This window comes from Athene cunicularia (genome assembly GCF_003259725.1).
Source record: "Athene cunicularia isolate RWA chromosome 6 unlocalized genomic scaffold, athCun1 chr6_part1, whole genome shotgun sequence".
NCBI lineage: Eukaryota > Metazoa > Chordata > Aves > Strigiformes > Strigidae > Athene > Athene cunicularia.
This window is the reverse complement of record NW_020799105.1, coordinates 22,649,086-22,662,015: the sequence shown is the minus strand read 5'-3', so window position 1 is coordinate 22,662,015 and position 12,930 is coordinate 22,649,086. Positions and strand designations below refer to the sequence as shown.

The 12,930-nt window shown below is 43.4% G+C and overlaps 1 long non-coding RNA gene across 1 annotated transcript; it reads right to left on the bottom strand.

Moving 5' to 3' along the window:
• Positions 1 to 5,708: 5,708 nt before the first annotated feature.
• On the bottom strand, positions 5,709 to 12,161 carry LOC113481775. Its single transcript, XR_003398728.1, has 3 exons — positions 12,066 to 12,161; positions 10,170 to 10,236; positions 5,709 to 7,457 (listed from the first exon to the last, which is right to left on the bottom strand). It is a non-coding gene; the product is annotated as an uncharacterized LOC113481775 (long non-coding RNA).
• Between the last annotated feature and the right edge of the window lie 769 nt (positions 12,162 to 12,930).

Here is a 12,930-nt window from a genome sequence, read left to right as displayed (position 1 = left end):
CCTTTCCAGACTTTCCCTTCCTACTCCGCCGCCAACGTGCTGGTGCCGCCGGCCGCCCCCTTCCCGCTGGGCGGCGGAGCCTTCGCGCCCTTCCTCGGCCCCGCGTACCTCGGGCCCTTCTACTCCCCGCAGCTCTGAGAGGGGGCAGCGCCTCGGGCCCCCCCAGCCCGCCCCGGAGGCTCAGACACGGGCTTCGGCCCTCCCGGCCCAGCGGGGCGCCACATCTTCGCTTCAGGTGGTTGCATGTGTAAGAAAAGTTGATTTTCTCTAGGCGTCACGGCAGCATGTTTGAGGTACATATGCCCAAGAGAAAAAAAAAACAAAACACCAAACAAAACGCTGTAACCACTGGATTTTATTAGCACGTTTGAGATGTAATTATAGGCGTTGGAGATGGGAAAAGTAACCCACTTGACACATGCCTGACACCAATTCCCTCCAGATTCTTCTCCAAGGTGGTTTTTAAAACGCTCCTTGTTGCCGTCCGGCTTGCCAGCACATGTCTCAAACCTGGAGAGCTCGGGAGCGGTGGCACTCGTTACGGCCGCTGTCACCCTGCTGCGGCCGTTTCAAATCCCGGGGATGCTCGCCGGTGGAGACCTCCCCAGGCTCTGAACCTGTGCGTGGGACTCGGTTGTGCCCTGTCTGACCCACGTCTACTTATTGTTTCTGACTTCTGACCGATAAACTGCCTGGGTATCCTACGTGGAAGAGAGTTTTTCTTTTTGTCTGAGGTGATGTAGGGAACTGCAGCTCTGTGTCATTTGGCGAGGAGTAGAAAATCAGCCCGGTCAGTGGGAGAGTGTTCAGTTGCTGCTAATGTATGCAGCCTCTCTGCCTTGCCTTTCAGTTCATTCCCAGTGACTTCAGAGGTTTTGGATGAGATGTCGAAAGATCATTCTTTTTGCAGAGAACAGTTGTTCTTGTAATACAGCGTTAGTGCCAAATGAGGCAGAAAAGAAAACGTAAATCGGAGAAAATGATTACATTATTCATTTCTTTAAAAATGGGGCGTTTGTGGTAGAAAGTAAGTAAAACACAGAATTTCCAGCATGCCGAGACCTATTTTCCATAACAGAGAAAAACATCCTTTTTCTTTTTTGCTTTTTGGAGCATTTGTTAGAAAGGAAAATCACATTTCATCTTCATCGTTACAAGCACCGGAATGAAAAGGAATTTTAGCTGGGGGCTTATCTGTCCCTGAACGGATGGGAAGTAATTGGGTTAAAAAAAAAATCTGTCTCATGCAGTTTTACAAATTTACTACAACACACTGTTCAAGACTGCATCCTCTCGGTCTCTTACGATGCTTTAAAGTATGCATTGGCTCTCCAACCAAAAAACTTAGCTCATAAATCCTATCTAGCTCTTCTCGTGTTTGTCTAAATAAAAAGTTTTTTTAAATTATTCCGTGTTTAATTGGTTTTAATTGTATGGGCACAGCAGTGTTTGCTTTGTGGACTGCTCCCCGTCTGGGTGCGGATCTCGAGGTGTCTGTGGGTGGTACCCCAACATCTCCTGTGAGGAGGGGCTTCCCAGGACACCCCTCTCTTGCAGAAATCAGCTTCCTGACTTCCAGCCTTGCAGGGAGCAGAGGTGTGCAACGGGCAAGGCTGGGCTTGGGGAACAGCTGCTGCCTGTGCCCTGCCAGGCCGGCGGGCAGGCAAACTGAAATGGCCTTGAAGTTGTCTTTCCACGCCGGAGATACTCGGTGTCGCCTCGATTATTTGCAGAGCTATTAACAAAACACGAGGTTCGCCTGGGGTCACAGTTCTGGAAGTCCTAACTCCTGTAGGAATGTACTTACTTGCAGGTTGATTAAAGTAACTTTTTAACTCTAATTTGACTTCAGTTAGAGTTACAGAATGCCTTGTTCTCTGGCTGAACCAGCAGGGCCGGGTGTCTGATCCATGGGGATGCAAAGCTGCTCACGAGCCGGCTGTCCGCTCCCGGCGCTCACTTACAGCTCAAGCCTTGCAGGGAGAGAGGGGTGTTTTAGGAGGCTCGTCTGGTCCGTTTTCCCTGCCTCGAGTTAGGACTGACCAGACCTAAGTCCTACAGACCCGTTTGTGGCCTCCGACTTGCAACTGTCATCACTGCGTGTGCAAAAGCCAGTACTGGGATTTCATTTGGCTGTTGCTCTTAAGTTGTTCCCAGAGCAGGAAACAGTTGGTCACCTGCAGTGTACTGAAATCTTGGGTGGAAAAGACTATTCCTCTCACTTGTCATATTCTTAGTTCTTTTCCTTAAGGAGTGTAAATTGTAGAAAACCCTAGGGAACGTTACAAATCAAAATAATGCAAATCATATGAATTGTCTTCTTCTTTGAGATGTGGTTTTGCTGTTCACAAACCTTTTTGAGGCTCTGTGGTTTGCCGGCGGCTTTGCCTTTGGCAAGACTACGTTAGCTTTACAGGAAACCTGAATACTTGATTCCTGGGCAAGAAATGCCAGCCCCTTTTTCCCCACCACTCTGTTTAGTCACTTTTACTGCCCAGATTCACAAAAATGTTTTGCAGTTAATTCCAGAGCAGATATGGGTCACAGTTCCCACCTTGCATGACTCACCCCTCCGCACAGCCTCAGAAGGCTGATGTACAGCAATGGGAACGCAGATTTTGCAGCACTGAGCCCAGGCCACCAAAGATTTTCTGGCTAAACATTTCCAAACCCTTTGGACAGACCCTTCCCCTCCTGCTTTGTTGAGGGGGCAGCTGCTGGGATGGGGGATCTCTTTGGCTTCTAGTTGGGATGGGGTGACTGGCCACATATTACAGCTGTAATTCAAAGCAGCCCTGGAAATAGCAATTGCCATCAAACACCGCGTTGCCCAGATGATGCTATTCGCACTGGTAACACTTTTGGAAATGCCCCACTGAGTATCCATTATCTCTAACAATTCTGAATACCGATTTGTGCAATATCTTCAAGCACGGACAAAAATTGACTTTACTCACAGCTAAATATAGACGTTAACAGGAATCGCAACTAAGCGTAAAAAGCAAAAAAATGCATCTATATTAAATTAAAAGAGTTTTGAATTCACATGCTCTAGAGAGAACAGGAAAATTAGTAGCCTCCCTTGTTCCCCCTGAAACCCAACAACAGCTGGGTTTCGGACATCCCAAACTGGTGCCTTTGGGGTTGTGCAACCCTAGGTAGAGCTTTGCTTGTACTCCCTTTGTTTCTACTCCAGAACGCAACATGGCAGTGAGGGCACAGGGCTCAAATCTCACCTCCAGCAGCGGCAAGTGCTTCACAGGACAGCAAGAAAGCGTGTGCTGTGCTTCAGCTGCAGAAAAGGAAAGCTCTTGCCTCACACAGTGTTCATCTCTGGACAAAAAACTTAATTCCTGTTTCGTAGCTTCTCTCTGCACGGGCAGTATCAGTGGTCCAAGAACCACAAAAGCGCTTTGGAAATCAATTCCATTTAACCTGATAATGAAAGGAGTACATGCGGGGAACACCGTAACATCACAGTTAGGGAAATGTTAGAAATGTCAATTTAACTAGACTTTCAGATCTGTATTTAAGAAAAAACCTGAAACAACTTGTACAGTTGGGTTTGCAAAGTCTGAAGAATACACTGAACAATTAAATACATTAAGGAACAAAAGATAAAGCATATTTATTAAAATGTCAGTGACCAAGCATTTTTCATGAAGAAAACCAGTATGATTTGTTGTATAATCACAGAATCATCACAGAAGGGTTTGAGTTGGAAGGGACCTTAAAGACCACCCAGTTCCAATCCCCTGCCATGGGCAGGGCCACCTTCCACTAGCCCAGGTTGCCCAAAACCCTGTCCAACCTGGCCTTGAACCCTGCCAGGGAGAGCGCAGCCACAGCCTCTCTAAAGTTTCCTTCCTAGCGATCTCTGTCTCACTCTCTCTCTCATTATTATTTGCTAGAACATCTGTAATAAGCCATGTGCTACCTACACACAGGTTCCTGAGCGGAGGATGGAATCCCCCGGTTTCCACCTGTGCATTTTTCCTTAGTGAGGTCAAGTAGGACCACGTAGAGAACGCCAGGGATGACCCCGGAGGAGGAGCAGGAGAGAGAGAGCTCAGAAGCCTTCTGCTGCTCCCTGCTTCTGGCAGAACAGTTCTTTCAGAATGACACTGATTTTTGTTGTCACTGTGGAACATGCAAGTCCCACCTCCTGATGGCAGCACAGGTTGAGTTTACAGTGAGCGATAGGTAGCAATGTCTTCTGGCAGATGTCCTCTTGGCCATCCACACCCAGAAAAATGCACCCGTGTTGTGTGGAGTGGCTGATGCACAGTGGAAGCAAACACAGAGGTTTGCTGTGGCTATTCCCTTTCTCAGCTGCCTCGCAGGCTCCAGACAGCTGTCGCTGGACTAAACTAACTCCTCTTACTACCAAAGGTGTCAACTAGGGAGATCTGTAGTAGGAAACGTACCAAACATTGCAAAATCAGTTATTGCAGGCGGGATTCCAGCCAGCAGGTTTTCTGTAGGATATGCATGAAGGAGGTTGAGTCCCTTTTAAAAATGTGGGTATCTAATCCCACATCATTTCCTGTGACACATCGTACAACAACGGGTACGTGCAAAACTTGTCTTGGTATGCTCAGTCCAACAGCCAGGCCCTTTTTATTGTCCACCTCATTTCATAAAACACCACAGATACTATCTTTGGCAGTCTGCCAGTTCATACCACCTCCAGAGAAGCAATGAAAGTCAAGGCACCCACGTGTTTATCAAAGGCTTCACAAAAAAAGAACAGCTGATCTATTAAATGCCTTATCAGCCCACTAAGCGGTCAGGTGACTCAGGAATGATTGAGAAGCGTCGCTTTGGTCCTGTATACAGGTTACGAATGAGATCAAAGTCTGATTTTCAGCAGCTTTACAACTCACAGGCAGACTAGACGTCTAGCAAAATATTTGGTGGGTGAGATTCTCCTGAAGAAAAATTGATAATGGCGTTCTTGCATCACTAGACCTGAACACATTTTTTGTTTTCCAGTACGACCCCACATCAGCTGAAGTCACCTTAAACAGATCTTTACAGCGCTTTCTTGACACGGAAAACTCATGTTCCAAGCCCTATTTCTGGTAGTGTTCTCAGTAAAAGTTTCTGGGAAGATAATGATGCGTGCAAGTAATTTATGAGCTGCATGTTACAGGTTTGCTTTAGCCTCTTTGTTGGCATCTTGGCTGTTTTATTCACAGGAGCTGGTTTGTGGTTGCTGTGATTCACGTAGCCTGTAGGAACACTACTTTAGCTCACTACTGTAGCACAAATATTAAACTCAATTTATCTTACATTTTCCCATTCTAACACTGAAGAGTTCCCAGGCTAGCTTCTTTCTCAAGCTGATCATCTCATTTTCTGTGTCCTCTGTAATGCCACATGAAAACTGTAATTAAAAATGTGGCATCCCGTGGGGCTTAGGCACGTTGTAACACTGCAGAGGGATTTCAGCAGTAGTCAAGATTGGTGCTTTGTCACCGAGCAGCCTCTGACATACTGAAAATACATTCAAAGACACCAGATCTATGTAGGAGATCAATACAAATAAAAAAAATTTACTCCTTTCTACACATGCTGATTTGTTATGGTACCTTTGATCACAGAAGCTATTTTACTGCTAAGGTTCCCGTTTTGCAAAGTCTCTGTAGCTCTGTATATTCTTTCCTTTTTTTTTTTTTTTTTTAAAAAAAAAAAAGGAAAGAATATACAGAGCTACAGAGACTTTGCAAAACGGGAACCTTAAAGGATGTCAGGTCTTGTGTCTGTGGATCTTTTAAGCATCCAACATAACAAATTAAGAGTCAGCTGAGTTGAAACCTTGTCCTCTCAGGTTAGGTCAGTTCTGGGATGGTGTCCCAACATCCAATACCTGCGCTGACACCTCTTGTTTAGTGTTTGTGGGTAGCCATTAGACTGATGGCTCTTCTTATCATTCAGTCCCTTCCACTAATCCCACTGAAAGTCACAGGTATCCGTGCATTCCGGAAATGTTACACTTCACTGCAATTCCTACAAAAGGGCATTAGTTTGAAAAAATGATAAACAAGCCACAGAGAGCAAAGAATGGATTAAATATTTTCCTACTTTATTTGTCCCTTCTAAGGAACAGCCATATGATAGTTTAAGTAATTTCTGTCAAGATCTTCCTGCTTTCTGAAGATCTTACTTCCCTTTGGCAATATGCTCTCCATATTTCTGATACGTCAAGTTGTGGGATTTTTGAAAACAATTATTATGAAAGAAATTGTTTTAAAACAATAGACTTTAAAGCAAAGTTTTTTTGTCCTAACACGTATCAAGAAAGCTTGTAATTTTCTGAATTATCTGGTATTCTAGAAAATCTAAGGCTAGTTTAAAGTACTGAATGGGGAAGTTCAGGAGCTGACAGCATGTCAGCCCAAGGTAACGGCAAGTGGCAGGTGATGCAATAGGTTACCTCACTAATCTTTTACCGCAGTGATGCCAAGTTAAAGTCTGACTTGGCCAAGGCATTATGTAAATCCTTCATTTTCAGACTACAGTAGCCCCGAGCAGGTGAGTGCTCATCATTTAGCAAGATTAGCAATCTTTGTTGCAGCAATGTCAAACATTTGAACAGTGGGGCCGGCAGGGATGTGCCCTGACAGAATTTTGAGAGGAGTTTCCCAGCCCTTGACATAGAGTGTATCCAGATGTTTAGTGCTCAATCCTGAGATTAACCAAATTGACAAGGTATTTATTCCTATTACACAGTTAGACGTATTTATGTTCATCTTCTGCGTGCTCTCATGACAGTTACAGCTGCCATCTGGGTCAGATTTTTAAGTCTGGAGAGAAGGTAAAGTAGTTGTCTTTTCCAAAAATCACTGTCCCAATAACATCCAGGAAGGAAGAATGGAAGTTAGAGAGGAAGGTCTGCAGGATTCAATCAAAATGCATTTGTACAAGGAAGAAGCAAGCTCACATAGGAGGCACTTGAAAGCCTGAAATTCAAACTGACTTAGTCCCACTCTGATTTTCTTTGGATTTTATTTTACCATTTCTGATTCTTATGCTAGAAAATGTCATTTATCAGGGTCCTGTGGATTCTCAGACTCCTGCCCACTATCTGCTCTCATGGATCTCACACTTGGATCATGTTGCTGCTGGAATTTCAGGCACACTACTTTCAGAACTAGAGAAAAATCTAAAACTAGTCACCAGTGAGCTGAAGACACACAGCTCTTTTAATCTGTCTTGATACATCTGAAAAAGTTGGTTTTCCCATCCTCTCTCCCCTTTGTGTCTTCTTAGTGTGATGTGCAAGGAATGTGATGCTCACCAGAAATGTATGTGCAAAATTTTCATTTTGCATTTAATTAACTACAAGCTCAAGAAATAGAAGAGCTTATAATTCACCTTTAAATCTAGGTTTCACATACAAATAAAATGCCTCATTGCACTTGTGGAAGGCTCTTGACATAGGCATCGATAAGCTGCAAAGGAAAATAACCAAATGTAAGTTCAAACACTGGAAACAATGCCTACCAGAAGACAGTAACTTAAACTATTTTGATTCTATAATTCAGTTAGCCACAATGTCACCTAGCAAACAGAATATAATTTGTATGATATTTTTGTAAAATAAGCCAACATCCAAATCAGGGAGAATAAGTATTAACTATAGCTCAAGGTTTATATTGCAATAGGAGTATCATCTCTAGGGGTTGTTTGTGGTGCTTTAAGCTGGGTTAACTAGGATCGATCCAATAAAACAGCATTATTTTGTGGGGGTTGTGCTAGGCTCTGCCAAACCATCTTAAAAGATAGGAGCTAAAAATGAAATCTCTAACTGAACTTGAGAGGCAGATATGCTTTGCATGCATTACAGTTTGTTGCTCCCATGTTCTGATGCACTGCACTGTAAAATACTGGTGTCTTATCACCATAGTAATAAAGCACCTTCATCTTCTTCTTGGGTCTTTTCCAGATGTATGTTTTCAAGCAGGAGACATCTGCCATAGAAAAGTCTTACCCCTGGGGAGGTTTGGTATTACACCAGATGTTTTCCAACAGCAGGTAAACCAAGAAACGTTACCCAGGCTGTGTCCCCACGTTCACACCTACACAAGAATCCCATCGCTGTGTAGCATTGTCATGCCAGACCTTGTTCAGATGACAGAAACATCTGCAAGGTTGGGCTGCGGAGTACGTGATGCTCTTCTCAGAAAACTCCTTGGTATGAAGCACTTAGATAGCTGTCAGACTGGGACTGGAGGCTGAGTTCTTCAGGGCAATATGCTAACCATTGGCTTTGCCTTAAAATGGCTCCGAGAAGTGTAATTTTTTTTTTTTTTTTTTTTTTTTTTTTTTTTTTTTTTCTGAATGGCAGCACAGTTTCACCAAGAAAGGGTGAAGACTACCTTTGTGGCTTTCCTAGAGATGGGAAGAGAGGTGGGACTGTCTGTCTGCCCTGTAGGCTTGTATTGATCTTAGCTAATTATGAACTTGCACCTTGAGCCTCATGACTTGGATGAACTCCATATCCAACCTGCTGACTGCTCTGGTTCTCACCCTGAGGTGAGGAACTCTTCTCCTGAGCCACATAAGAAACTACCATGTCATTGAAGAATTGAATGCTGGTGCCACATGCCAAAACATCAGCTATGGAGGCACTCTGGACACTTGCTGCAGCAGGCCCAGGACAGTGTTACACTCAAGAAAGGGTCCTGCAGCGCGTTAATCCCTGGCACACACTGAGCTTGTGCATCTGAAACGATTTAGGAGGCCAAGACTGTAATTCCCTTGTATTGGCTCTACCTCTAAATAACCACAAGAACTGGGATGCAATTCCTCAGTCTCTTCACATGCTTAATTCCCGATGACTTCAATGAGCATTTCTGCAAGAGACAGAGCTGCAGAATTACTCCTAACAACTGGCATGACTTAACTTGTTCCTTCTTATAACTTTATGGTTTACTTAGATGTCAAATTGTATTTTCTGGATAAGTAAAACGAATATAATAACCCTCTTTCCTCAAGTAGGTCAAGATTTTCTTCTTTTCTGCAGGGCAAATTATTGTAAAATGTGAACATTTCATGTCTTCTGTTTTCCATATTTTGCTTACTGTCATGTGGAATCTTCTAGGTGTCTACAGGTAACTCAATAGTACACATTAAGCTTCTGCTTTCCTTTTTCAAGTTGCAGGAAATACATCATCTAACTGAGAGCAACTGCTTCAAGATCTACAATAATAGCTGCCACTGTGCACAATGGGAACAATTTAAAATTCCAACATGATAGCAGTTAAAGAAGAAAAGTGGATGTTTTCTGTGTCTTGATTGTAAGTGCCAAAATAAAGGAGGAAAGAGAGTCATGGGACTACACTGATTCTATATAAACCTTACATGAGGCAGGGGTTTGAAGTCCCTCTCTCTCTCTCGTTGAATAACTAGATTACAGTTGGAGTTACTTCATACTCATAATTTTCTAAGATCAGAAGCAGCCCATACCAGTATTAAAAAATACATCTACATGTAGCATCTGTACATTCCTTATTATGTCTGTATTTGAGCAGATAAACCTTTTTTTTTTTTTCCTTTATTTGGGCCTTGCAGAATCCAAGTGCAAGCAAGCCTTTTCTTTCAAGCAAGAAAAGGAGAGTTGTTTGTTTCTGAAATTCTGCATTTCAGACACGAATCTGCAGTGTTTACTTGGGTACAAGTTCACTGTTTTCCTGGGAGTGAGGCTGGATGCCTGGCTTCTGAAATCACCTCTCAGGGCAGTATGGCTCTAGCTCCACGTGGCAAGATGCAGCACTTGAGCTTGGCTGCCTTTTCTTTAGTTTCTCAGATGTGTATTTTCCTCATATGATATGTGCTATTTAATCCTTCAGACAAGTTCTGTCCTTTCTACTTTTTTCTGCTTCCTTTGAAAAATGTATGGCTGGATGAATCTAAAACAATTGGAAGTGTCCTTGAGAAAAACAGTATTTAAAGGCAGGTAAAAGGCTGCTCTTGAGTGAAGTGAGAATTCAGTCTATGAAAGATGAAAAGAATGCAGCTCCAAGTATCTTGATTTTGTGGCTAAAGAATTGGAAGGCATCATTAGCATGACTTCAGCAAACTGATAAACGTTCTACCACGCTAATGAAATACCAAAGTTAAAAAAAACCAACAGGTGGCTTAAACCTGCATTTTAAGGTTACCCAGGAAAATCCCATCAGTCTCACTGCTTGCAAATCCTTGGCCACATCCAATCAGGCTATATAAGACCTGTTGAGTATACAGCAAACAAAATTATGCATTTTTTTCCTTACACTAGAAATGAACTGGGACCGAGTATTAACACTCAAAACAGGTGGGTCATTGCTTATTGTCAGCGTTAAAATCTTAGGTGTTTCACAAAAAAAAAATCATAACTTTAACTAGAAATAAAGGGGTTTCAATAGCTCCTATATAATGACTGCTTCTGGATTTAAGCAACTTGGCACAGTACAACCATGTATTCGTTGAACAGACATGACTGTGAAATGTGTTTTGCAATTTAGCACCTAAGGCACGACCTTTTGATGCTTTATACATTCAACTTTGGCAGCAGATGTAGGGCACAATTCCTTGGCAGAATTAGGCTAATAAGAGACATAAATATATTAGCAAATTGAGCCTAACTGTATGTGTATTTATAAAGAGCACAGTATCATCTGTTCTACTCCCAACCCTCGCTGCATCAAGCTGACTACACACTGAGAGAGTTTTCTCTGAGGGCACTGTTCTCCAAATGCATAAGCAGTGCTGCTCCCTGACATCCAAGGTTTGAGTAATTTGGTTAGAAGATATGACAAGATTCAGGAATATTTTCAAATGTAGGGTTGCTTTAGCGTGGGGAAGTTATGCAAATTCTCTCTACTGTCAACCTAGGATGCCATGTTTTCTTTGTGGAAGAAATAAACTCTTTTCTGGCATTGATAAACTTGTCAGGACAATTTATTAAAAAAAACCTAATAGGCACCCAGAAGTCACCACTGCTAAGACTGATTTTTTTTTTTTTTCTGCCGCTAGTGAGGTGGGTAAGATAAAAAGTGAAATATTCTCAGTGTTTTTCTTTTGGATTAAAACCAGCATGTATTTATCAAACACACCTCACTTTGTAAACATCCAGATTTTCTGGTTACAAAATGCCCTCCAAGGGTAATTTAGCCTGGGGAAAGGTCAGGGTTGTGCTGGCTGATTACAGCCTGCCCCTGCTCACCTGATGGCTCCCAGCTGAAAGCTCTGTGTAAGAGCATGCCGGACCCTCCTGCAGAGGATCTCCCTCCCTCCAAAGGCAGTGGGGTGTGAAGATGGGGGCTCCATCAATGCCACACTACCGGCAGAAGCCTGCAGCCCGTTCCTGGCACCGTGCCACCGTAGGCAGCAAACAGCTGGCAGAGGAGCTATGTGAGCAATTCAATAGCAAACTTAGTAAATATTATTTTTTTTGTAAGCTGCAGACCACCAAGTTTAAAAAGAAAAGGAATAACCTCATGTACAACTCTTAAGAAAGAACACAACTGCCTTCTACCATCCTCACAGTAGCAATTCTCATAAAGCACAAGGGGCAAAAGGACCTGCAGATGCTACTACCACAGAATCAGAGAATCATCAAGGTTGGAAAAGCCCTTGCAGCTCCTCCAGCCCAACCATGACCCTCCCCCTGACCCTTCCCAACTCCCCCAGACCCCTCAGCGCTGGCTCAGCCCGACTCTTCAACCCCTCCAGGGATCCCGGGGACTCCCCCCCTGCCCTGGGCAGCCCATTCCAACGCCCAACAGCCCCTTCTGCACAGAAATCCTTCCTCAGAGCCAGCCTGACTCTGCCCTGGGCAGCTTGAGGCCATTCCCTCGGGGCCTGGCGCTGGGGCCTTGGCTCCAGAGACTCATCCCCCCTCTCTGCCCCCTCCTGGCAGGGAGCTGCAGAGGGCCAGGAGGTCTCCCCTCAGCCTCCTCATGCAGGCAGGCCGCGGGACGGCGAGCAGCAGCCCGGAGTTAGCACGCTCATCCTACAAACCTCCCATCCCCATTCATTTCTTCCCAGGCCCTATCAATTTTTTTTTCCGTGCTCACCCTTTTCTACAGCAACTTCCCAGATGGGGGCAAGCGCGGCCAAAGCCCGACCGGCACTAGGGAGGAGCCGGCTGGGCGGTAACACCCCTGTCGGCACAGGGAGGAAATGCAAGTGTGTTTGTCTCATGAAATTCTACCCTCAGATTATCTTTAGATGTTAACAGTACAAGGTTATGCATTCAGGGGAAATCGCTGAGCTTTACTAAGAAAATACAGGGTATTAATTATCATTAGCATCTAACATATTGTTATGTCCCATCTATTTTTTGATGGTCTTAAAATGCTGCTAACAGCGAGTGCTTTATGTGTAGATGGCAACATTTTAAAATCAAGAACACAATTTAGATAAAAAGTCACAAATACTGCTTCTTAAAGCTGACCGCAGCTAAAAATAATTGATCCTTGATCAGCTAAACATTAGTTGGGTCAGGGCCTGCTTTCCAATATTATATTATTTACTTTCCGATTTTGTAATGAGATTTGCCTTACGGAAATCTTTGTTAGATGAAAGGCCTTTTCAATAGCATGAAAAGTTTGAGAAACATTTCTTAATGTAGTTTATATTAATAAATTTAGTTCAAATTTAAGGCACAATGAAAAAGGAACACTTCTAGGGAAAATGACATCACTAGTTCTTAGAGTGGGTGAGTCACATGTTTTAGTTTTCTTTCTGTTACTGCGAATATACATTAAAAAATACTTGAAGTTAGTACCACATTCATTTATACTTCACATAATCTTTCTTGATTGAATTGCAGAAGAGTTGAAAAACCTGTAATCCTGGCAGTAAAAACACCTCAATCACATCATGTTTCTTCTGAAGTATTCTTAGTGCTAATTATTAACTCGTTTTTTTTTTTTTTTT